Source organism: Petaurus breviceps, unplaced genomic scaffold (genome assembly GCF_028583685.1).
Source record: "Petaurus breviceps papuanus isolate PSGF00001 unplaced genomic scaffold, PetGlider_PUasm1.0 84, whole genome shotgun sequence".
Classification (NCBI taxonomy): Eukaryota; Metazoa; Chordata; class Mammalia; order Diprotodontia; family Petauridae; genus Petaurus; species Petaurus breviceps.
The window spans coordinates 7269154-7293602 of NW_027186645.1; the positions used below are offsets into that span (position 1 = coordinate 7269154).

Consider the following 24449-nt stretch of genomic DNA (forward strand, 5'->3'; position numbering starts at 1 on the left):
AAATAAACATGTTTTGTGACTTTTTTTCAGCTTTCCAAAACCACAGTGAACAGTGTCATTTCCAAAATAATAAAAAAATAAAATAATGGCTTGCCTATTATAAGTCACAAAGTCTTTCTTAAATCTGGGTGGAATCTTTTTTCCTTTTTAGTCCACTAGAGGGTGGCCTTCCTAAACTAGGGCTGGGATTATGAATTCAGCCTTCTTTTGACCTGTTGATAAACCGTTTTTCACATTCTATTCTTCTCTATAGGATGTTTCTCTGATAAAACAATAATATTTTAAAAAAATGTATCCTCATCATTATTGTCTATTTTCAGGAAATCTGTCAGAAAATATGTAGTGTTAAACTTTTATATATTTTTGCCCCCCAAATGAGAAAATGTTTTCTAAACTTTCCTGAAATTTAAAAGCACTTTTTATAATCTACTGAATTTTCCATTATGTGTAAAATAAATTTGTAGGCATAACAACATATATATATATATATGATATGTGTATATATGTATATATACTATATATATATATTAGATTTGTATATTTGCCAAGTACTAGAGACTGCATTCTAAATGCACACACACACACACACACACAGAGTTACAATTGACAGGTTCCTTAAAACAGAGAGGCAGAACAGGATAGATACAATTAGAAATCCATATTTTAAAAACATTTGCTTCCTTAAGATATGTCAGTGATGTGACTCGAGGGCTAGAAAACATACAGTGGATTAAATATATGGTAAAGGGCAATGTTTAAAACAGTCAAAACAAAACAGCATAGAATTGACAAGAAAATCCCAGTGCTACATTAAGTAGGGTAAATAAAGAACCAAATGCCACCCAGCACAGCTTCCAGCAGTGTTTGTTGAATAAGATCACCCTTTGTTGAACTTCAGAGAGAGGTGCTCAGGTGCTGTACCTATGAGATGTTCTTTCTGTTTGGGAATCTTGGTAAATATGGTTTTCTTATTTAGGAACTGGAATCCACAGTGTCTCAATGACTGACAACTTTTTTTTTTTCCAATAGAAAACTTGCCCAGAAACCTCCATGCAAAAAAAGGGGAGAAGGCAAATGATACCCAGGAAAAAATACGTAAGCTGGTTTCATTTATTTGTGCCCTAAGCAGCAGTGTCACATAACAGACAGGCTGCTGCAGCCAACCAGACTCGAGCAGCTGCGAGGGCTACATCTTGGCACTCTGAAGTGATTGGCTCCTCTCTGGGGAGTGGAGGGTGTTCAGTTATTAATGACCGCTGAGCAGGCAGCACCGTGTCAGTGTGACAACTGATCGGGTGAACGATGCACCACTAACCACCATGGAAACAAGGGGAAGTAGAAGGAGCTAGCAGCATCTCTCTTTCCTGGATCGCAAGCATCCGCCAGTGTGACAGAGAGGCAAAGAGAGCGGCTGGCAAAAACCTGGGATCTCAAGTGCAGGCTGCTGCTTTCCCTCATGGTGTAGGATATACAGAGAGGACTACATATACATGTCTGTGCATGCAGTGTCTATTTGTTTATGCTGTGTCTACACATATACATATGCACCTTTTCACACCCAGGGAAGACTGCAACTCTGTGATTATCACACCTAAGGAACTAAGGAATCCACAGTCCAGAGACACAAGAAGTCATCTACTATCCGGAAACGGCATTTGCAGGGTAAGTTTTTTTGTTTTGTTTTGTTTTGCTTTGCTTTGCTTAAAAAAAATGGATATTAATATGTGCTGTTTATCATTCATGTGGTGCTTGGTTTAGTACTTTAACCCTCCTGTTGTTTTCTTCTTGGCTGTATCTTAATAGGTTTTAACATCAATTTTTACTTTAAGAGAAAAATAAAAATTCAACACTTCCTTTCCCCCTCCCCCTTTTATGTCTAGTGGTGCTTGTGGAATTCTCCAACATGCATTATACAAGCTTGAAAGCCCATCAAAGGACATGAGAGGGAGAAAGGGAGAGGCAATGATAAGGGGAGGGAATGATTTTTTTTTTCCTTCATGTACTTAATGTTATAAGCAAACTATACAGATGCTGTCTGGAAAACAACAATAACAACAAAAAATGGAGTGGAACCCCCACTACTGCCTCACACACACACACACACACACACACATCATAGGTGGATTAAGGCAAATGCTGTTATATGTCAGGACCCAAAACCACTGAGCACAGAGGCTGAATGAGCATATCACAATCAGTTATTGAATTTCTGCCAAGCTACATCTTAAGGATTGTGGTAAATGATTTCCCTTTAAGAACATCTCCTCACAAGTCAGAAGGTACAGTGAAAATGTCTGGTTGCTAATGCACTTGGAACTGTACAGCCCAGGTAAGAAGGATCCCATGAAACAGAAGAGTTCTCATCTTCTTTGGTAATTAACAGGGTCACAGCAGGTTGGCTCTCTGATACATTTCCTATTTGAGAAGACTCTTCCAACCAACTGTTAATATATTCCCTTGGCTCAAAACAAGCTGGAAGGTTCAATTTTATTCTGATATACTTATTTGAAACAAAACCATTCTGTCTTTTTTCCCCCTCAGATTCAGGTTGTATGAGTAGAACACAACCTTCTTTTTGGGGGGGGTGGGGGTGGGAGGAGTGGTGAGGGAGAAGAAAAGGAGATGGAGAGTAGGAAGAAAGAAGTGAGTATTCCAAAATCACATCTCCAAAGACATAAAACACTGAGGTAGCTAGCTATAAGCATCACTTTGTGTCTTCTATTTACCCTCTCTAATTTCAGAAGCAATGCCCCCGAGACCAAAACCATGCTCAGTCAAGTCTGTCAACAACCCTGTAAGAATGATTCATGAAATACAGTGCTTGGCTAATTGATACTTTTAAACCCTGCAAAGGGCACCTAGCTACTTAATGCATGTTTTCAAACAGACAGGACAAATTTGGGATCTTGTACAAACACTAACTACTGCTTTAATGGATTCTCTGTAGACATTAACAATAAGCTAAGCATTGAAATTCGGCCTCCTGGAGCTCTTCAGTTCCCCCAGCCCCTCACCCACCCGTTATGTTCAATTCACTAAACAGTCAAAGGAAAAGACTTTATAGAAAAGAAATGGTTTGTTTCTACAATTGGAATTTCAGAATTTGTATTCCTTTGCAAGATAAGGAAAACCTAAGGGACAGTTTCCTCTCAAAGACTGCCACTTTCCCATAAATGTGTCAAAAATCGAGCCACTTTACACTAGGTAAGGTAAGAAGTCAATTAATTCAGGTGACCTTTGTAAATGACAACAATAAAGCAGCTCTGACAATATGCCACTGTCTTCGATTTTCCCTCTGGAAAATGAATGAGCTTAAGAAGAGGTTTCCTGCTCACAGTGAAAAATGAAAGGTGCTGAAGCATTAGCTCTCAATATTGGCAAGCTTAGTTGCTCAGCTTCAAATGCTATGTGCAATCTGTTTGGAAAACAACATGATTTATTATATGGAAGAAAATATACCCCAGTTGCTGGTTTGTTATTCATTTAAACTACTGCTTTAGCCACAAAGCAGTCCTGATATTTGGTTCAACAAACACCCACTCCTTTTGAGTAGACCTGCATGCAGCCTCCTGCTTTTTAAGTCCTGTAGAATGTGTGGCACTGCAGTATTGATCCTAGACTATTGTGGACAGCTTTGGGGCACAGTTCGGAATAAACTTTTCACATAAAATGTTCATTCCCCAAGTCTTACCGGCTTTTGTTTTCCAAACCTAATTCAGGATTGCAATCTATAGCACTTAAGAATGACAAAAATCCCTGTTCTCTTTCAATCTTGAGTAATATTTTCATACATACTTCATGTACCACTGACTGCCACAATGATGTGCCCAATGGATTCTGAAAAATTGATATAACTTCAGAGACCCCCATACTTGAGTTGCCCTGGTGAGAATTGTCTGACAATGAAAATGTCAAATCGTAAGGAAGGCAGGAACATTTAAAGACTTTTCCATAGTCTCCCCCAATAATGTAATAATGACAGAAAAAAAAATGATTGCCTATCATGATGGCAGTCTTTGAAGGACCAACCTTTCAGAGGTAGATACATCTTAAGCTGCAAGCCTGGTTAGAATGCCAAGTACACACTATGTGGGTACTTTGGCTAGTCGGTAGTGTCCTAATAAATCCTAGGACCTGCTTTGCATGCCGACCCGAGAACATATAACAAAAAGGCCAAACTTGGGATGCCCAGCAGGTATCTGCCTGCTATATGAATGCTGATTAAGGTGATTATTAAAGGTACCTATTTCATTTAAAATGCCCAAATAACAAAAAATTCAGTGTATTGTTATTGAAAAATTAGTTCCTAAAGATTATTCTGAAAAAAGTATAATATTAGTTATGAACTTAAATAACATCATTAATGGAAACTGAAAGATTAAGTGGCGAATGAGTTCCTCTCTTCTTGCCTCAGTAAGGAAGTCCCTAATGACCAGTTTTAAACAATATGTTTTCTTTCAATCTGGAAATACAATGTGTGATAAGTAATATTTTAAAATGTGCTATAGAATCATGGTTCTAATAGTTCAACTACTCTTGTGTCACACTTCATGGTATATTAAATAAAGCAAGTAAACACCAGGATATATTATATACATCTCATGAATGCTGTCAGTGAGAAATACTTGGGAAAAGTTGACAGTGTGGCAACTGATAAGAGATCTGGCAGAAAGCTTCCTTTAACATCTACACCCCAACACAACACACACACACACACACCTGCTTTATTCTTTAATAAAAACAAAGCTGTATCTACTAATGGACCAGGAAGTAATGAGCTAAATAAAAGCCATTCCTTTGGCCAGGTTTTTTTTTTAAACAGATAACCTTTACATTGTCAATAAGAAGGCAGACAGCATAAAAGAATGAGGAAAAAGTTGAAAGGAACAACTCAAATAATTAATTTAATTTAGGGAGAGGCAGGGAGGGATGGCAATATAATACAAAATCAGTTAGCAAATGATTCTGAGAGGTCATTAAAAGAATTGTTATGATAGAGGATGAAATATTACAAAACACAAGTCTTTGTGAAGAAACACAATGTATTCCCTGCCGTACAGTGAACTTGCATAATTGACAAATTTATAAACACTTCGTTTCTGTTATTGTAATTTGTCTTTTCAAGTTAAGGTGCAAGTTGCTTTTCTTTTAAGGCATTTTGAGAAATCTACCCTGGACAGCTTCAATGTGAATAAATTCAAACCTAAAATGTATTCATGAGAACTCTGAATCTTTAAAGTGAATGGCACCTTGAGGATTCTCAAGTTCACTCCTCTTAGTGTGCATCGGAAGACTAGCACCCAAGAAGGGCCAGTGATTTATCTGTAGGTGCAAATCTAGTTAGTTGTAGCACTTTGTCTTCTGATCCTGGATCCAAAGCTCTTTCTATTATGCCACACTACCTCCCCAGTATTTGAATGTCAAGTTAAAATAAAGTAATTCTTATTTTTAAAGTTTATGTAGATTCCAAAATATTGGTAGAAACTTCTATCACTGAAATAAAGCACCCTAATAAATGAGAACTATAAAAAGCATAAATTCAGTAACAATTTATCTCATTTCATAAATTATATAAAGTTCTCCATGGATCCTCAACATATTTCTCAAATGTAGAATGAATTATTTACCTATGCTCCCTTACTTTGAAATAAAATATTGAACATTTTTACAGACCTTAAAACATCATGCACCTGCCACCTATTATTTTTATTAATACTTTAAAAAATTAGAATTTTGCCATTTATAAAGCACAAGAAACATAGCTATTCAAATAAGAAGCTACTGGCCTACCATTTTTAGATCTGAGCTCTTTTTTCAGGAGTAATGATAAGGTTTAATCTCATTACTTTCTTCTACACTTTGTTGTCTAGTTTCACAGAAGTCTACATGTTAAAGGCCACACAATTCTTCCATAAATAAGTCAATATTAATACTCAACTGCATGTAATTTAATGTTCATTAATAAGACAATATAAACCTCTTGTTACAGAGAGATTTTGTATAAACGAGTGCTAGAAGGCAACAAGAAATGTATTGCCTGTTACCAGTTTTCTTATGGCTTTCCATCTCTTTGTGAAATTTTTTTTAATGTATTTCCAAAATCCCTACCTGGCATGACATAATTTGGAAGGAAGATAGACCTTTTTTTTTTTTTAAACACAAAGACATTTCTCAATTATAGCCATTATGAAGTATATTTCAAAATATAGTAATAAATATGAATAAATCACATAAAACTGATAATGGACACAAATGTCATGATATAAGGTGGGAACAACACAAAATGCATTAAATTGTTTGCTAACCATTATAATTTGGATTAAATGAGAAAATTTATGGAAATCGCAAAATTCAAAGCACTTTGTAAATATTAGCTGTTATCCTTATGATTATAAACATATTAGAATTAAGGTTTTTTTGGTTTGTTTTTGGTTTTTTTTTTAGTGTTTTAGATAAAGGGCATGGCATAGTAGGTACAAATCTGACCTCAGAATCAGGAACACCTGGGCTTGACACATAGTGCCTCTATGGCCCTGGTAAAGTCATTTAACTTTAATGTCCCAGGAAAATCTCTAAAATCTTTAAATTCCAAGTTGCTGAAATAAGTGCCCATTTACATTTGGTAGAGGGAGTTTATTCATGAGGAGTTCCTGATAACAACAGCAACAACAACAAAATCACATCTGGACAAAAATTAAACAGTGTTTTAAAAGAAAATTTTAGCAGGTACAGTTGAGCAATTAACCTTAAGTCAGAGGAATTTAGTTCCAGTTTTCTTTAAGTATTAATTATATTGGGGAAGCTGGATAGTGTAATGGATAGACACTGGGCCTGGAGTCAGGAAGATCTGAATTCAAATTTGGCCTTTGACACTTATTAACTGTGTGATCCTGAGCAAGTCAATTGATTGCCTCAATTCCTCCTCTGAAAAAGGAAGACACACTGGAGTAGGAAATGGCAAAATACTCCAGGGACACCATCACGTAGAGTTGGACCCAACAGAACAAAAACATTTAGTGATAATAGCTAGCAATAAGAGCTACTATTCATCTACTGTTATGTGACTTTTTTTTTTTGCTTTTATTTTTGAGGGGCATTTGGGGTTCAATGACTTGCCAAGGTCACAAAGCTAGTAAGTGTCAAGTGTCTGAGGCCACATTTGAACTCAGGTCCTCCTGACTCCAGGGCTGGTGCTCTATTCACTGCACCACCTAGCTGCCCCTAGTTATGACTTTCAAGGAGCACCTCAGCTTGTCTGGGTCTCAGTGTCCTCATCTGTAAAACGAGCAGGTTGACTTAGATGGTCTCTAAGACCCCTTCTAGACAGAGCTCTATGATCCCATATGGAAAAGTCTGTCTGAAAACAATTTTAATTTAGAATTTAGCCTCTAACTATTCTTAATGGGAAAAAAAATGAAAAACACTACATTCATCTACTTGTCCAAGGTTTTGTTGTTATTTTTTTTTCTGGCACTTACCAAACTGGTAAATAAATGATCAGGCATAGGTCAGAGCAATTTTTTTAAAAAAGAGAGCAAAACCTTCTCCATGGTTTAGACCCAGAGGCACACCAAATTGATTGGTGAGAAATTGTGATCTATTTATTCAAGGTTCCTGGAGGCACCAAACAAGTGCTGGCTTGATAGCAGTTACATAGTTACAGCCTTCCTGTTAGGCTGCCTTGAGGAGAAAAATACACATGGTAAGGCTTGGTGGGCGGTGGGGGTAGGGGGAAGGCAAGGGGTGGGATGGGTATTGAAACACTATGAACTAAATCACTTCAAAATCCAATTTATTCTAAGATTCACCCAAAAAGGGAGAGGAAGGGGGTTTGTTGTCATGTCGATAACAACTATGATATAGAAAAATAAAGTAAAATCACTAATAAAATAAAAGCACTTGTTTTAAATTTCAATTAAACTGTCTTTAGATGACCAACTTGGGTTCAGAAAAAGGAGGATGGTAAGGTGAGGTAGAGAACGAACCCATCAAGTCCGCATTCATTTTTTAAGTATCTACATTATGTCAGTCTTAGTGGGATAAAAGGATTACAATTTTTACAATTTTGTAACAGAATACCCAACAGATTCTGAAATTGCAGGCTGGCTACATTACAGGCTTGCACTATCAAGCAACAAGACACATATCTGAACACTGGCAAAATTATCCTCTTGATAATTGAGTACCTGAGGCCTGAAGAGAAAAAGAAAAGACTTAGGTGATATATTAAGTGGGAGATGTATTCATCAGAGATCAAGTTCACTAACATTCACATTAGCCTATTAGCATGTGACAAACTCATCAATGACCTTTTATGACATTCCTACATTTTTCTGAAGATTCATAAATTCCCAAAGGGTGTAATACTTTTGACTTGTTTTTTCCTGTAGGTAGATAGGCTAGGATAGGGACTAGCACTGGTGATTTAATGTGTATAGAGAATTCCAGGGACAGGAAACTCCCTCTGCCAACATAGTCTGGCATAATCTTAAAGAGATGCCTAGAGAAGAAATGTCAAAAACATAGTCTGAGGCACTCCTGAATTAAGTCTGAAGCAAATATAATTGGGAAATATTTAACACAATAAATTAAAATTCAATAAAATATAGATAATATCACACACACTTTATAAGTAAGGCAACATGCAATACATTTTAGATTACAGGGATCCATATTATACAGATTACAGGCCCTGTTTCTATTCAAGTTCAGGACCAGTGGCCTAGATCGCTTGAGAGGCTAAATGCCTTTCTGGGGTCCGCAAAGCCATCAGATTTCAGAGAGGAGATTGAACCAAGATCTTCCTGCTGCAGAGTTTAGCTTGCTATACATTAAGCCATGATACCTTTAAACAGATTAGATTGTGATTACAGAGAATTGATTTTTTTTTTTGCCACTCTGCTTCTTGATTATTTGTTGTAAAATTGGTGAAAATAGCCATACATAAGTTAAAAAAAATTCTACTGAGATAAAATCTATTTTCATGAAATTTTTGTACATGCAAACAGAAGTTACACTTTTCAGGTCTAGAAGCTTGAAATTAAATTTCCATCTGATCTGAAGCTTGCTTTTCAGAGAAAATTATAATATCACAAATTAAGTGGAAGAAATAAGTGGGCAATAGATATATTCAGCTTTATGATTCACATTGGTCTTAATTTCTCTGAGCTTCTTCCTTCTTCATCTACTTCAAAGAGAGACCTCTTTAATTGGTGGGAAAGATAAATCCTAGTAAAACTGAACTCACCATAATTTGTTAACAATGTTAGGAGTCTAAACCACACTCCCATCCACTCCTAACTCAATTAATTTCCTCAATGACTGCAATAGTTATGTAGAAGCAGCAAATGTTAGACGTGGGTATTCAATATTTTTATAACACCACACCCAACAACTTTTCTCTTTATTAGAAACTTAAATAGTTACAAGGTGTGATTTCAATACACACCCAGGGAAATGATAGTTTTATTTCTGACAGGGCAAAAGGGGTTAATGGTATTACACTGTGCTTGCCTCAGGTATTAACTGAAACAAGGAAAAGAGCTAAAATGGGATTCAGTCTAGCTTGCAATTCTGCAACACAATAGAAAGTGTAATCAAAGAAAAGGCAAAATGTTAGCATCATGTAAGACACTGGAAGAGGGAATCAAATCTAATATTGAACACAATTTAGTGTTCTGAGTTCTATTTCTAGAAGTCCTTGATTGAAAATTCTCTGCACACAAAGTATCATACTATTATGTAAGACTAAATTACACTCATTTGACAAGAAAATTTGTTTTGTGAATGACTGAAGTGATTTACCTACCAAACATATTGTTTATACTCCTCCCTAGATCTATATACTTTGTCACCTATCCATTTTTTTTACCTCAAACATGTCTCATATTTTAACTACATGCAAAAATGCCATGAAGTGATACCTTTCCCCCACCTTTTTTTTTAAACAGCGGTTCCTCTAACAAGTTAGTGCTTCATTAGTCAACTGTTTTACTTTAATGAGTAAGCATATTACCTGACAATTTCCTAATTGAAAGAACTTCCATTTTTTAATGATATGAATGGTGTCACATTATCCACTGGCTAAACAAAATCATCTGGCATTCATAACCAAGTTAATGTAAGCAAAGAACTTCTAAGGATGTCTAGCAATGGGGAACCTCCCATTCTTGTTCTTTGGGTTTGGTCTTTTGACTGATTCCAAGTTTTATAGAACAAATCCTTTAATTAAGGGAATTTCTTCTCTGAAATTTGGATTTATTCAAAGGACCTAGAGGGCCACATGTGGCCTGGAGGCTGCAGGTTACCCACTCACTATACATCAGGGGCAGATCATGTATATTGGGCAAACCGGCATAGCAGACACTAATCTATGCCCCCCCCCCCACAAATCCCCAAGATGAATGAATGAAACAGCTGAATAAATTAAAATACTGATCATTTAAATGCCATGTGGGACAATCATTCTATTCATATCAAGGTAATATACACATATATCATTCTGTTTACAACATAATAGAAATTTTAATTCAGACTTTCTTCTTTTGCTTATTTTTTTTGAGTTAGAGATGATGACTTCTAGTGCATTTCCTTCTACTCCTATCCTCACTTTGTTTTATAGAAACCTAAATCTAAAAGAAACTCTAGTATTATTCTCCACTTGATTAACTGACAAAACAATTTTTACAGTCCCTTCACAAGTGGCCCTATGAACTGGCAGCTTATATGCTCTTCCTTTCACCATTTTCCATCGAGAAAAGACAAATTCACCATGCTGTTTTACTTGAGGTCATGCAGTGCGATCACTGATACAAAGGCATAATATATAGTTTAACTCATAGGTCTCTGTTGTCATTCGCCATAACAATCTCAGTCACTTTGGGTATACCCTTTTCTAGTCATGCATTTTCTTTTAAACAGAGAAAGAAAGTGCTGATAGTATTTCATCCTCCTGTTACCAGGATCTTAAATCCTCAGTGAAGAACACCAAGATTCCTCAATGTTAATGAGCTTCTAGTTTTGAAAAGAGAATTCATGAGGAATATAACTCATCTTTCAAGCCAAACATGCCTGTGACCAGGTCTATAAGTAAAATATATGTAAAGATTCTACCTATTACTAGCGTAATTAAAAGGTTTTTTTTTTCTTATCCTTTACTTTGTAGTACTTATTTATATTTCAGTACAATTAAACATCTAGATAGCATTATTTACACATCTAAGACAAAACTGGAAAATAGTGAGGATCTGACAGCTAGTCCCATAATCACAGAATTTTAGAGCAGGAAGGTACTTACAAAGATAAAGAATGTTAAGAGATGGAAGGGGCCTTAGGGAATCATATAATCTAGTCTCTATTTTATAAATTGCAAAAGTTTTTTTTTATTTTTTTAATTTTCAGGGACTTTTTTCTAATGTAGTATGCTAGACTTGTAAGTTGTCTAAACCAGGATTTAATAAACAGCAGTTTTCCACAGTAACTGTTTGTTGAATTTGAGGGTTTCTAGGTTAGCAATATCCTTTAAAAAGCCATCAATGGAGCTGAACTACATGAGAAAAATCTGAATGAGGAAGTCGAGTAAAAAAAAAAATCACTGGACACTATTGTAATGGAAAGTAAAAAGAGAGTATCATGGGGTTTATATATCTTATAAGGTTCCTTTTCATGCTTAAGGTACTGCTTCTTTATTTCAGTAATTAATCCATTAAAATAAAATATAGATTTAATTCAATGATGAAAATTAGAATACAATATTTAAAATGAATACAAATATATGTGTATTTTCACATTTCCTTTGGTCTGTTTGCTATTTGGGTGTTAGATAAGTGGTTGATTAAGAATAAATTTGGTGATGTTTATGTGTTTTCTTTTTTTCCCCAAAAAATACAATACATATAATACACAGATGCTATGACTGTGATTCAGAGGCATTCCTTTCTGGTTATAGTGATCAATAACTACAAGATGAGATTTTAAACTCCACAACAATTATAAGAAAATTTACATGAACTACCTTATATGCTCTGTGTGCTAATTTAAATAATACAATTTAATTAATAAAATCATAGAAAAATAATTCAACTGGCAATTATAAAATGCTTATTTATTAATTATTAATGAATAATAATGATATCTCCATTTGAAATATTCTAATAAATCTTTGAACTTATGTAGAGCATATGATACAAGTAGAAAACACCTATTTTTAATTCAGAAGTGCATCTCAGAGGTTAAGAAATATATCTCTAGCACACAGGGGAAGACTGATGTTTGTAAGTTTTTGTATTATTTTACCATAAGTATCTTGCAACAGTATGTATAGAAACAAGGGCGGATTTAATTAAATCAACTATCTAATTTATATTTCAAATGATGATCACCCAAATTAGATTAATCAGCAATGTAAAAATTTATGTAAATATTTCTTTTTTCAGGGTATGAAGGGAAAAAGCTAAGATTTTCCTCAACTTTCCCTATGCTTTCAACATGTCTATAGTTTTCAATAATCTCTGAATGTCTCCAATGTAAAAGTTCTGCCCATGATGTAGGATCATGGAAATTTACTGAGATTATTGGGTAGCAGTAGTTCACATAAGTTATATACCTGATTAAAAAAGTTAATGAATGAAAGTACAATTATTTAATGAGCATAATAGCTCACCATTTTCATAATTCTAAATTTTAGCAGAAATTCTAGAAGGAAAAGGAAAAGCAAGAATTTGCACCTTGAGTTAGTTTCCTCTCCCCTACTAGAATTAAACTTGTACAAATGTATGGCTTAGCACCAGTTTAGCAAAACTGTAAAAACTAGGTTTTAATTTTAGAATTGTTGAAAGCTCTGCAGTGGTTTAGCAAGAGCCTCAACAACTTTTATGTAAACATTCTATTGAAATGATTGTAAGTGGAGTTCCTTACATTTTGTGTGTCATGGCAGTCTGGTGAAGCCTATGAATTCCTTGGAATCAAGTTTTTAAAGAAATACAATAAAATACATGGGATTTCAAAGGAATCATTTATATTGACAGCATGATAAAATACTAAAAAACAAAATAAAACAAAAAAGTTCAGGGAACCAAGATGAAGAAATATTAATCATGGAGCTCCAGGGTCCTATGTTAATCTTAAAGATGGGGACTTAGGTAGAACAATAAAACACTATGCAATGGAAAACTATAATCTCACAATTAAAGATACAGAAATATCAAGGGCAATAGAAAAAGCATAATGAACATAAGCAGACTATAACACTTGACCAGCAATAGTTTGAATGTAATGTGGTGTAACATTCATTATTTAGGAAGTGCATGACCAAAAAAAAAAAGGGTCAGGCAACACAAGTTGTGGATCCATTGAAGGATTATGATTTATATCTATGGAAAGAATATATGCATTGGAGAAATCATGAATTCCTTCAAAATGTCAACTAAAAGAAACAGCCCAACTTAGGACTTTTATTAATTCCTAGGATCATAGATTTCTAGTTGCAAGGGGACTGAGGAGGCCTTCTAGTATATATTAACAGCTATATGACCCTGGGCAAGTCATTTAGCTTCTATTTTCAGAGAGGTTAAATGACTTTAGTGAGTCACAGACCTACTAAATTTCAGAGATAAGATTTGAATCCAAGTCATACCCATTCCAAGTTCATAACTCTATCCACTATAACATATGGCCTAAGTCCATAGTATCAAGAGTGACTCCTAGGATAAAAACAGAAATAGGTATCTAATTGACTCTAGACTAAATCACCTCTTTTCCTGACTCCTCAAAAGGCATTCAAATACACACACTTTCCAATTATAGAAATAAAAGTGTTTAGTTAAGATAGATGCAAGTATCTTCATTCAGAAGAATGTCAAAAGGAGTCATTAAATGCCAATGTTTCCCTTGTTTACTCAAGTGGGACTTACTCCATTTAACAAGCAGTTGTGCTACTGTATGAGTATATTAGAAAGAGGGCTGTCTCCATTTAATTTTCGTTCACTTTCATCACTTAGAGTATGAAAAAAAATGTAAGTAAAGGCTTTTTGCTGAAAAGAAAGAAACACACTGTTATGCTTTACTTAATAAATATGTTAAGACTAATCAAATCAGAACATAAAATACAATGTAGATGGGAGGGAGGTCACTATCACCTAGCAGTGGTGTGGGGTAAGGAAATGGTGATTAAAATGAGTCTCGAGGGAAACCAGGTATTCCAAGGAGTGGAACTGAGGAAGGATTGCTTTGTTTGGCAAGGGGGAAGGGAGGGAAATCAGTACAAAGGCACTGATACTTAGACGTGGGAAAGGATGAAGCATAGTTTAGGAGGAATAGTAAGGAGGACAGTATGGATGACTTTGTAGAGTAGAGGGCAGTAATATGTAAGAAGACTGGGCGGATAGTAAAGGGACAGGAGGCAAAGCACTTAAATGATTCTGGAGGTACTAGGGAGTCACTGGAGTTTATTGAGTAGGGGGGCAGGGAGGTAATGGAATGTAGTTAAATCCACACTAGTACTGCTTCTGGAAAGACTGTCAATTTACTGCCCTAACACCATACAATCTATCCCTCCCTCTAAAAAAACAAAAACTCATTTCCACATCTATCATTCCCTTATACCTATAGTCTTCCCCTATTAGACTACAAATACATTGACTTCAGAGATGGTTTTTCTTTTGTATTTCTATTTTCCTTGCTTAGTGAAATGCCTTGTACCTAATAAGTACTTCACAAATGCATTTTCATTCATTCATGTCCATAGAAAGAGAAATGGAATATTTACCTGGAAGGAGTTGTCATTAGTCCAAAGTATCCACACATATTAAATATAACTATCAAATTATCCCATCACTGTCTTGACAGGTGTAATTGACTGCAGGTTGTAAAAGGTACTAAATTTATCCCTAACTTCAAACATATTCTACTAATGATGTTTCAGCATTTATAACTGCATGTGATTATTGATGCCAGGATGCATATTTAGTATTACTTTTACAGAGGAAAGGTGCAAGTGTCTTTTTGTTGGTTTTTGGTTTTTTCCCCACTCCTCCGATTGTTTCATCCTTAGGTACTTGTCCAGGGAACTATTTAGCTTGGGCATAAATTTCATGAGGCATTTCAGTTTGGAAATTCAAATTACCAACATTCCTTGTTTATGTGAATCTATCTGTTAATCAAGCCTCCATTTTAAAGAGGACATTACAAAAATATACATCCTACTATTAACCCTTTTTCATCTCCTCAATGCATGCAACACTACCTAAAGATTGTGTATGAAAGGAGCCTGGTTGAATCAATCCAGATAAGAGACATTTATGATGATCAGTTTTTTAAAGGCTTTAAGAATAAGATAAGGTATTCCCTCCCCACTGATTTCCAGAGTGTATTTCACAATTGTCATAAACATACACAATCTTTGTTTTTTCCTTCCAGCATTCTACTGATATTTGAGTTGATTGGTGGGTGAATCCATGGGTGCTATCTAGTCCTAAGAGGTACTTCTCATATGTAGACATAATGCCTATGTCTCACACATCTGTGACTTCAAAGTATTGAAAGAAAAGAGCACTGACACTGGAATCAGAGGACCTGGATTCAAATCCTGCCTCTGATGCTACCTGTGTGACCTTGGGCAAATCACTTAACCTTCCTCTGCCTTAGTTTCTTCACTTGTAAAATGATTGGGTTGGAAGAGATGACTTGGGAAGGCTCTTCCAGCTATAGATCTGTGATGCTATGAATACATTTTTAAAAATTATGTAGGAATCCTAGAGAAGACCATTCAGAAACCATAGTTGAAGAAGGATGCAGAAATTTACCTAAATTCTAAGTATGGCACAGAGCTCATTACAATATATTAGATTTACTACTGGGAAAAGGCATTAATCATCCACGAACCTCAGTTTCTTCAACTCTGAAATGAGGAGGCAGTTGGATAAAATTATCTCTAAGTTACCTTTAACCTTTAAATCCTATGATTCAAAATATGCCCATTTCCAGGTAATTCAATAAGTCAAGATGTTGGGAATGCTAACATACATATTTTTTACGCAGCTAATAAAGACCTTTGAGATTATTTCATATAATCCCTTTACTACAGGTCAGACCAGTCTATTGAAATTTAGATGGTATAGCCCACCTGCCAGACCACCTTTTTGTCTAAGTACCATCCTAACAATTAAGAACAGATGACAGCTTCTAAATTCAACTGATTGGGAATAAAGGCAGGCTATTTTCTATGAAGGTCTCTCATTTACATAACTCCCTGACTCCTGTGATTTGGCAAGAGCCCAACTTCCTGGGCCCCTGCCAAATGTTATCATCCAGTCACATTTCAAGGTGTAGCTTTATAAATTGGCAGTTTATTTAAAGTAATATGTTTGTTGTTGCTGTTAAGCATCATGCATGTTAATTACTTAGGATCAAAGTATTTTTTTTTATATTTTGTGTTTAAAGGTGACTTTTACCAAAAGGTTATAAACTAAAAAACACATTTTAAAAATAAAGTAAAATATTACAACTGAAAAGAAAGCAGATTTGGAAATAGCAGACTTTAAATATTTTTTAAAGGAGACACAAAAATGTTATATCACTGCTAGCCACTCCAAACTGCTAGGCAAGCAATTTCTATGATTCTGGATTAGTACAAATATGAGATGATTCAGTCCTGGATCAAAAAAACTCTTTAAGGCACCTAAGCAAAAAGATTAACAGAAAAAATGGCAGAGGGACTGACTCAACCCACAATAGTGTTTAACTTGTGGTGAAATTCATTTTAATATTCACTTGTAAATACAGACTGTTAAAATTAAGAATTATTTGTATTTTCCACACTTTGATGACAATGAGAGAGAAAATTGAAGAAAATTGCAAATGAGTTGATGACTTTTAAAAAGTGACATCACATATTCTACTTTTCGAGAAAAGTTCAGTGATGATAGTGATTATTATTTTTTATTAGCTTGGTTTTTTTTGTTTGTTTTTATGGAAAGGGATGTCCAGAGAATTGCCTCTGAGATACTGAAAATTCAAGTAATTTGCCCAAGGTCATCACACTGACCAAAATTTTCATAAATTTTATTAAAAATGTAAATTGCTTTCTCTATTTTATTTTGTTCATTAATCTTATGGAAATATATGCTTTAAAAATTCCTTTAAAACTCTTTACAAAGAGTATTATTGCATAATTAGTAAACAGCCTTTGAGTCAAAAAGATCTGGTTTTAAGTCCTACTTTTGATATGTATAGGCTCTGTAAAAGGACAAGATACTTAACCTCTTAGGCTCCTAATGCCCTCCCAGGATTCCCCCTGACAACTACCAATTTATCTAAAACTAAGTTTCAGAGCAGCTGCTGATAAGAGGATATTTCTTCACTGGGATTTTCCTTTATCAAATAAACCATAGCTCCAGGTTCCAATCCAACCCTTACACACACACACACACACACACACACACACACACCAAGACTTTATTCTTTCCTTTAAAACACAAACATGCCTCTCAACTGGCATTGCCCATAATAAAATCATTAAATAATTAAAATCATTAATAATTCCAATAAATAGTACACTTATCCCAGAAATTTTCAATTTCCCAAAGAGAAAAATTTACATCTTATCTTCCCTCCTATAAACTAACTTATTCTAAGCCTTTCCCTTCCTCATCGTGTATACTAACATTCAAACAGTTCTGCCCCCCTCTATCTGAGCTCTGTGCCTTTCCTCCTCCTAGACAACAACATATGTTAATGCTCATGTCTGTAAACCAGGGCTACAGTAGGTCATATTTAATGATACTTCCTAAATAAGCAAAAATTCATATTATCAGGCAAATAAATCATAACAAATTTGTATTTGTGAAAAGAATTACAAGCATTCAAACTGTATGTCTTAACTTTTCTCATTCCTCCTCCTGAAAAACCAGACAGTCATCTTTGGATCTTGACCTTAGCATACTACAGAGAGTCATTGAAAAGGGAAAAGAAGGGAAAGAAAGATGTGTGGAAAGGGACAAATGGACATGGAAAGACAGGATAAATGGGAAGAAAGGAAACAGACACAGATAGTATATAAGGAATAAGAAGGAAAGACAAAAATGCATACTCATTCACAAAGAATTAGAATTAAACATATAAGCATCCTATTACAATGTTTATTTTTGGCAACCTGATTTTTTCAACTGGAAATTTTGTTGTTGGAAGAATAAGGAGGTTTATATGTGCAAATCATTTATATACATTATCTAATTTTTAAAAAGTAACATACACTAATTTTTTCTGCTTAGTAGCAGTTACTTCTTCTCCCCCAAGTGATCCATCACAACTCATGCCCACTTAGTTAAGCCTTCTGCAGACAGAATTTGAAGGCTACAGTGACCTTATGGTATGTGAATGAGCAAATACATATCAGCTTCCCCCTCACCTCACTAACAATCTCCATTTTTAGAGTTGGAAATAGCTGATCAGATGGGGAGAAAGGAAATTTCAAAATCAGACCCTCTACGTTTAAATGCACATCCAATTTTTAAACCACCGAAGCTCATTTTTTTCAGGAAAAGGAATGATCTCTATTTTCATGTTTGATTTCAAGTCCTATAAGTCAAAGACCCAATTTTAAAGACAAAATGAATATTTTGTTCAAATGAAAATTTTAAGAGCCATATTTTTTTTTTTTTTTGCTTTTTCGAAGGCAATTGGGTTTGTTTTTTTTTTTTTAACCCCCCTTTTTTTAAGTAACTTGGCCAAGGTGACATGGCTAGGTTTTTTGTTTGTGTGTGTTAAGTGCCAGAGGCCGGATCCGAACTTAGGTCCTGCTGACTCCAGCTTCAGCATTCTACTTTAATGGCCATATTCTTTCAAAATAAAAACTTCTCACGGCTCGTTTTATTAGAGTAAGAGCAGTAACAGCAAAAAAAAAAAAAAACAAGAAGAATAATGCTAGCTAACATTTATAAAGGGCTTTCAGATTTATAAAGGTCCTTATCTATCATCTCATTTAATCCTAACAAAAATGCTGTGAAATTGATGCTAACTTAAACCATATTTTATGAAAAAATGACTCTTTAATCCCCAAAGTTCCTGTACAATTTAGCTATCACTTCCATAGACTGTTATGCTCCATTCCCAAATACATACACACAGTGTGTTCCCAAAATCTTAGTGTTGTTATAAGTTTTAATAACTAAAAGTAAAACTACACTAAGAGTTTTGGGACACCATACATAGCTCATAGCTCAAAATCTGGTGTAAGTTTAAGTCTGTCATGGATCACTAATAGAAACCCTTGAAACATCATGCCATAACTCAGAATGTTGTTCTCTTTGTCTTAATATTACTATTATCTACTACTTTTCACTGGAAAGCTACATATTTTTAGTTACAGTAAGAGTGACAGCTTCCTTTGAGCTGATCTGAGGAGCTATTCCCCATTTATAGCTTTGATTTTATAAAATAAGTACATGCAAAGTTTCTAAACAACTATTTTACAACCACACCTAAAAACTACAGAATTCCTAAATAATGGAAAATTCTTACAACTCCTCCCCACATTTCACTGAGGATAGAATAAAGCTAATAGATTTAAATTGAAAAGGGGGGGAGGGGTTATTGTAGATAATAGGAATTACTTCATTATCATGGGTGCTTTGTGCCTCCAGAATTTATTTTAATGGAAATTGTAGTATATTCATTTATTTCTCTCCTTAATGACATGGAGAAAGTGAATTTTTAAAGTGACTTGTTTGCTTTGGAGGAGGAACCTGTAATAATGTCATTAACCTCGGGTCAGAAACCTAGGATTCCAATCTGACCCCTCACCATTATTACTTGTGTGGCCTTTGACAATCATTAACTTCTCTGTGCTGTGGTGGTTTCCACTAGAAGAGATAGCCTCAAAGATCCCTTCCAGTTCTGCATCAATGATTCTGTGATTACAGCAGTGATAACACAATTACAGCATGGCCTGAATAGAAGGTCTTGATCTGATCCACTTCAAGTTTTTCCTACAGTTCTATAGATATGAAAGGGCACTTCCATATGGTATGGGAAAGAGATGGGCTTTCAATCAATCAATAAACATTTACTAAGTACATACAGTAATAGGTACTATATAAGTCATGATATATAAAAAGAGGCAAACAACAGCCCTTGCCTTCAAGAAACTTGTAATCTAATAAAGGAGAAAATGTGCAAACAATATATACAAAGTAAGTTATACAGGATAAATAGGAAATCATTTTAAAAGGAGAAAGCACTGGAGTGAACAGGGGTTAGGGAAGACTTCTTGTAGAAGGTGGCATTTTCTTTGGGAAATAGAGGAAGCCAAAATGGCTGGGAGTCAGAAAAAATGAGGAAGAGCATGGCAGGCATGGGAGACAGTAAGAAAGAATTCATGGAGCAGAGATGGAGTGTCTTTTTGTGCGGAATAGCCGTGAGGCCAGTTCCAGTAGATCAAAGAATATGTCAGGGAGTAAGGTGGAAGAAGACTGGAAAGGGAGAGGGGACTAGGTTATGAAGGGCTTGAAATGCCAAATAGAGCATTTTGTATTTGTTCCCGGAGGCAACAGGATGCCACTGGAATTTGTTGAAGGAGGCGAAGGGGGATTTCGTGACTAATTCTGCACTTTAGGAATATCACTTTAGTGACGGAATGGAGGATAGATTGTAGTGGGGGAAGAATTGAAGAAGACAGAACCACTAACATTCTATTGTCAGAATCAAGACATAAGGTGATGAGAGCCTGCATACACTGGTGGCAGTATCAGAGAAGAGAAGAGGACATATTGCTAAGGTGAAATAGGTAGGCCTTGGCAACCATTTAGATGTCTGTGTGTGTGTGTGGGGGTGAGAGACAGTAAGGAATAAAGAATGAAACATAGATTGTGAGCCTGGGGTATTGGGAGGATGGGTTTGTTTTTTATTGTAAAGGGAAGGTGGGCAAGGCATGGGGGGAGAGTTTGGGGGAATTCTGTTTTAGACATACCGAGTTTCAGATGTCTGCTGGACATCTGGTTCAAGGTATCTCAAAGGCAACTGGAAATATGAGATTAAAGGTCAGCAGAGAAATTGGGGTAAGAAGAATAGATTTATGAATTATTGTCATGGAGATACTGATTAAATCCATGGGAGCTGAGGAGATCACTAACTGAAGTAATATAGAGGGAGAAGGGAGCCCAGGACAGAACCCTGAGGGACCTAACCTACAGTTAGAGGGTATGATCTGGAGAAGAGGCCAGCAAAGGGGACAGAGAAGGAGTGGTCAGATAGGTAGGAAGAAAATCAGGAAATAGTGACTCAGAAACTTAGAGAGAGGAAAGTATCATGAAGCAGTAAGTGACAGTGTCAAAAGCTGCAGAGACATCAAAAAGAACGAGGACTGAGAAAAGGCCACTGGATTTAACAACTAAAAGATCATTAGTAACTTTGGAGAGAGTAGGCTTGGTAGAATGATAAAGTCAGAAGCCAGATTGTAAAGCATTAAAAAGAGAGCAAGAGGAAAAAAAGTAGAAGATCTTTTTGAGGAGTTTGCCTACAAAGGTGGAAGAGGTGTAGGATAATAGCAGGGTTGGAAGGATCAAGTGAGGGTGTTTTCAGGATAGGAGACAGATGTGCATGTTTGTAGGTAGTAGGAAATGAGCCAGGAGAGAGGGAGAAATTAAAAATAAAGGAAAGCGTTGGAATGACAGAGGTGGCAATCTGTTGGAGGAAGTGTGATGGGATGGGATGGGGTGAAATGAAATAGGATGAGATGACTTAAACAAGTAGAGGCTAGCCTTGGTAAGGAATAAAACTAATTTACCATGTAAGACAGAGGTGAAGGAAAGGAAAGGAACAGAGGGCACCTGAGTGATAGGAGATGAGGAAAAGGGGAGGTAAGAACTCATGGCAAATGGCTCAATTTTTTTCTGTAAAATATGTAGCAAGGTTCTCAGCTGAGAGCATGGAGGGAGGGGGAGTCAATGGAGATTTAAGGAGTAATGAAAAGGTTTCAAAGAGCAGCTATAAGGGCTGGGGTAGATTAGGGAGCTAGAGGCTGTTTTGCCTAGCAGTATGGAGGACCTGATTAATGTTATATAACAAATTTGTTCTGGACTCAATAAGAAAGTTGCAGAATTTTCTCCATCTCTTTTCAGCAGAAGCTATGAATGCAATTAATGGGAGGAGTAATTCAAGGCTGAGGCTTTACTGGACATAATAGGCAATATGATGGGGGGTGTAGGGATTCAAAGAGGAGGACAGTATACAGTGGAAGTTGTTCATCAAGGAGTCAAGATGGGAAGAAGAAGAAAGAGTGGGTCGTCCAGAGGAGTTCTCCTGGGAGATAATTGTGGGGCCAAGGGAGAGGTGAAAGCGAAAGATTGTGGTCAGATAAGGCAATTTCAAAATTCTTGAAGATGGAAGTGGTTCATTTGTAGGTGATGGCAAGATTAAGGGTATGTCCATCATTTTGTGTGGTAGAAGTGGGGGAGAGGTGTAATTTATGGGAGGTAAGTAGGTTGTAGAACTGAGTGATTAGGATATTAAAGGAACAATATGTATGTTGAAGCTCCCTAGTATAAAAACAGGAGTTGGGTAGGAGAGAAAAATTGTAAGCCAATTGAGGAAGGAAGGGGAGTGACTTGGGGGGACTTTAGACAACAGCTACCACGATTCTGACTGGGTGGTAGATATGAAGCATCAACCTCAAAAAAAGAATGATTACTGAGCAATGAAGGAAAGGAAAAATCCTGAAAGTATCAATAGGGAAGAAGAATTATTTCAACTCTCCTGCCTCAATCAGGGAGCCAATGGTAATTGGTGAAGGTGCAGTCAGTACTGGAAAGTATGACCAGGGAGGCTGTATCATCAAATGGGAGAGGAATAGATTGTTCTTGTCCTTGGGGAGTTTTATAAAAAGACTTTCAACATATTGCAGATCATAGCTATAGATCAAATTATAACAAAGTGTGTACACAAGATTTCTTGTTTTAGATTGAACACAATGGCTTCATAAAAAGGCAGGACATCTTATAACCTCTTTATATTGTAATTGTGTGCTATAGAATTAAGATGCCACCAGTTCTTTTATGTGAATCACTCTTTAAGCTTGAATCTGATTCTTTTTCAGAATTTTTAAAAAGAAATATTATCCCCGAGACTCAAAAAATTATATTACTAAGCTTCATTTTCAACCAGCCCTTCCATGGACTGGCAATTAGTCCAGGTAACGTCAGAATTTTGTAATACTGAACTGTGGAAACATTATACAGGATAGTCCACTGAAAACAAGAGATGAGAACTATCCATTATAGAAGTATACAAATTGATCAAATTAGGCTGCATATGTTACCATTTTCCATGACAACAGTAACTTATTGACTGACAATTTACATCTGGTTTACTCTTTTATTCTGCAAATCACAAAAATGGGTTTCCCTAGCAACTGCCACGTGTTACTTGGCTTGCTAGAGGGAGAAACACACACATACACAAACACACAGGCATGCATACACACATAAAGTGCCTTCTAAGAGACAAATACAGAATATATTTTTATTGTTCCTCCCACCCCAGGAGAAAAGACCTTGTGACAGTGGTTTATTTTCTCATACTTTAAAATTGGCTTTCTTTTTCCTTTTGATGCCCTTTGCATTTATATTATGCTTCCCACCAATTTCTTCAAAATGGAGAAAAGAAAAAAGAAAGAGCAAAAAATGGAATAGAGATAGATTGTGTCAGTCACAGGTATCTGATGTATCTGATGTAACCATTGTCTTTTATTAAACATTCACATTTTTTCATTATCATCTTATCTAAGTACATTTGTCCCTTATTGAGACAAAAACCCAATGTTTTTTGTGCTCACCCAGTCCAGGGTTTGGTGTTTTTGTTGTTTTCTCAGATATGTCATGCTTACCCAATCTACCACTGTTTTTCACACACACACACACACACACACACACACACACACACACACTGAAAACCCTAAATGGAAAAAAAAAAAACATGAAGTAGTAAAAAGAGCCTAAGCATATGATTTGCTAAAGGTGCAATTGAGATTATAACAATTATGTTTGAAAATAAATCAATTTCATAAGTAGCCCTTCACTCCACAGTAGATGATAACATAGTCTACTAGAAAAAACATAGGGCTGGAAATCAACAGATAAATTTCACATTGTCAATATCTTTCTTTGTGACTTGGGGAAACCTATTTAATGCTCTAAAAATGTAGCATGGCACAGGGGGAAGAGAGGACAATGTAAGGCCTTTCTTGGATTTGGGAAAAACTGAATTTAAGCCCCCCCTCTAGTGTGACCATGAGCAAATCAGTTAATCTCTTCGTGACTTTGAATAACAGAGGAAATGGGTTACACATGAGTTGCTGATCTGTACTAGTAGGGGAAGTTCCCATGCTAAAAGTAGGTCCAAGATAAATAGATGGATAGATAGATAGATAGATAGATAGATAGATAGATAGATAGATAGAT

At 35.7% G+C, this 24449-nt stretch overlaps 1 protein-coding gene across 1 annotated transcript in view; it reads left to right on the forward strand.

The window, feature by feature from the left end:
- The first annotated feature begins 1201 nt into the window (after positions 1-1201).
- LRRN3 (leucine rich repeat neuronal 3) overlaps positions 1202-24449 on the forward strand; it is a 61068-nt gene continuing 37820 nt past the window's right edge. The window contains exon 1 of the mRNA XM_069107029.1: positions 1202-1662. The gene's annotated coding sequence lies outside the window, so the exon portion shown is untranslated. The remainder of the gene's footprint in view (positions 1663-24449) is intronic.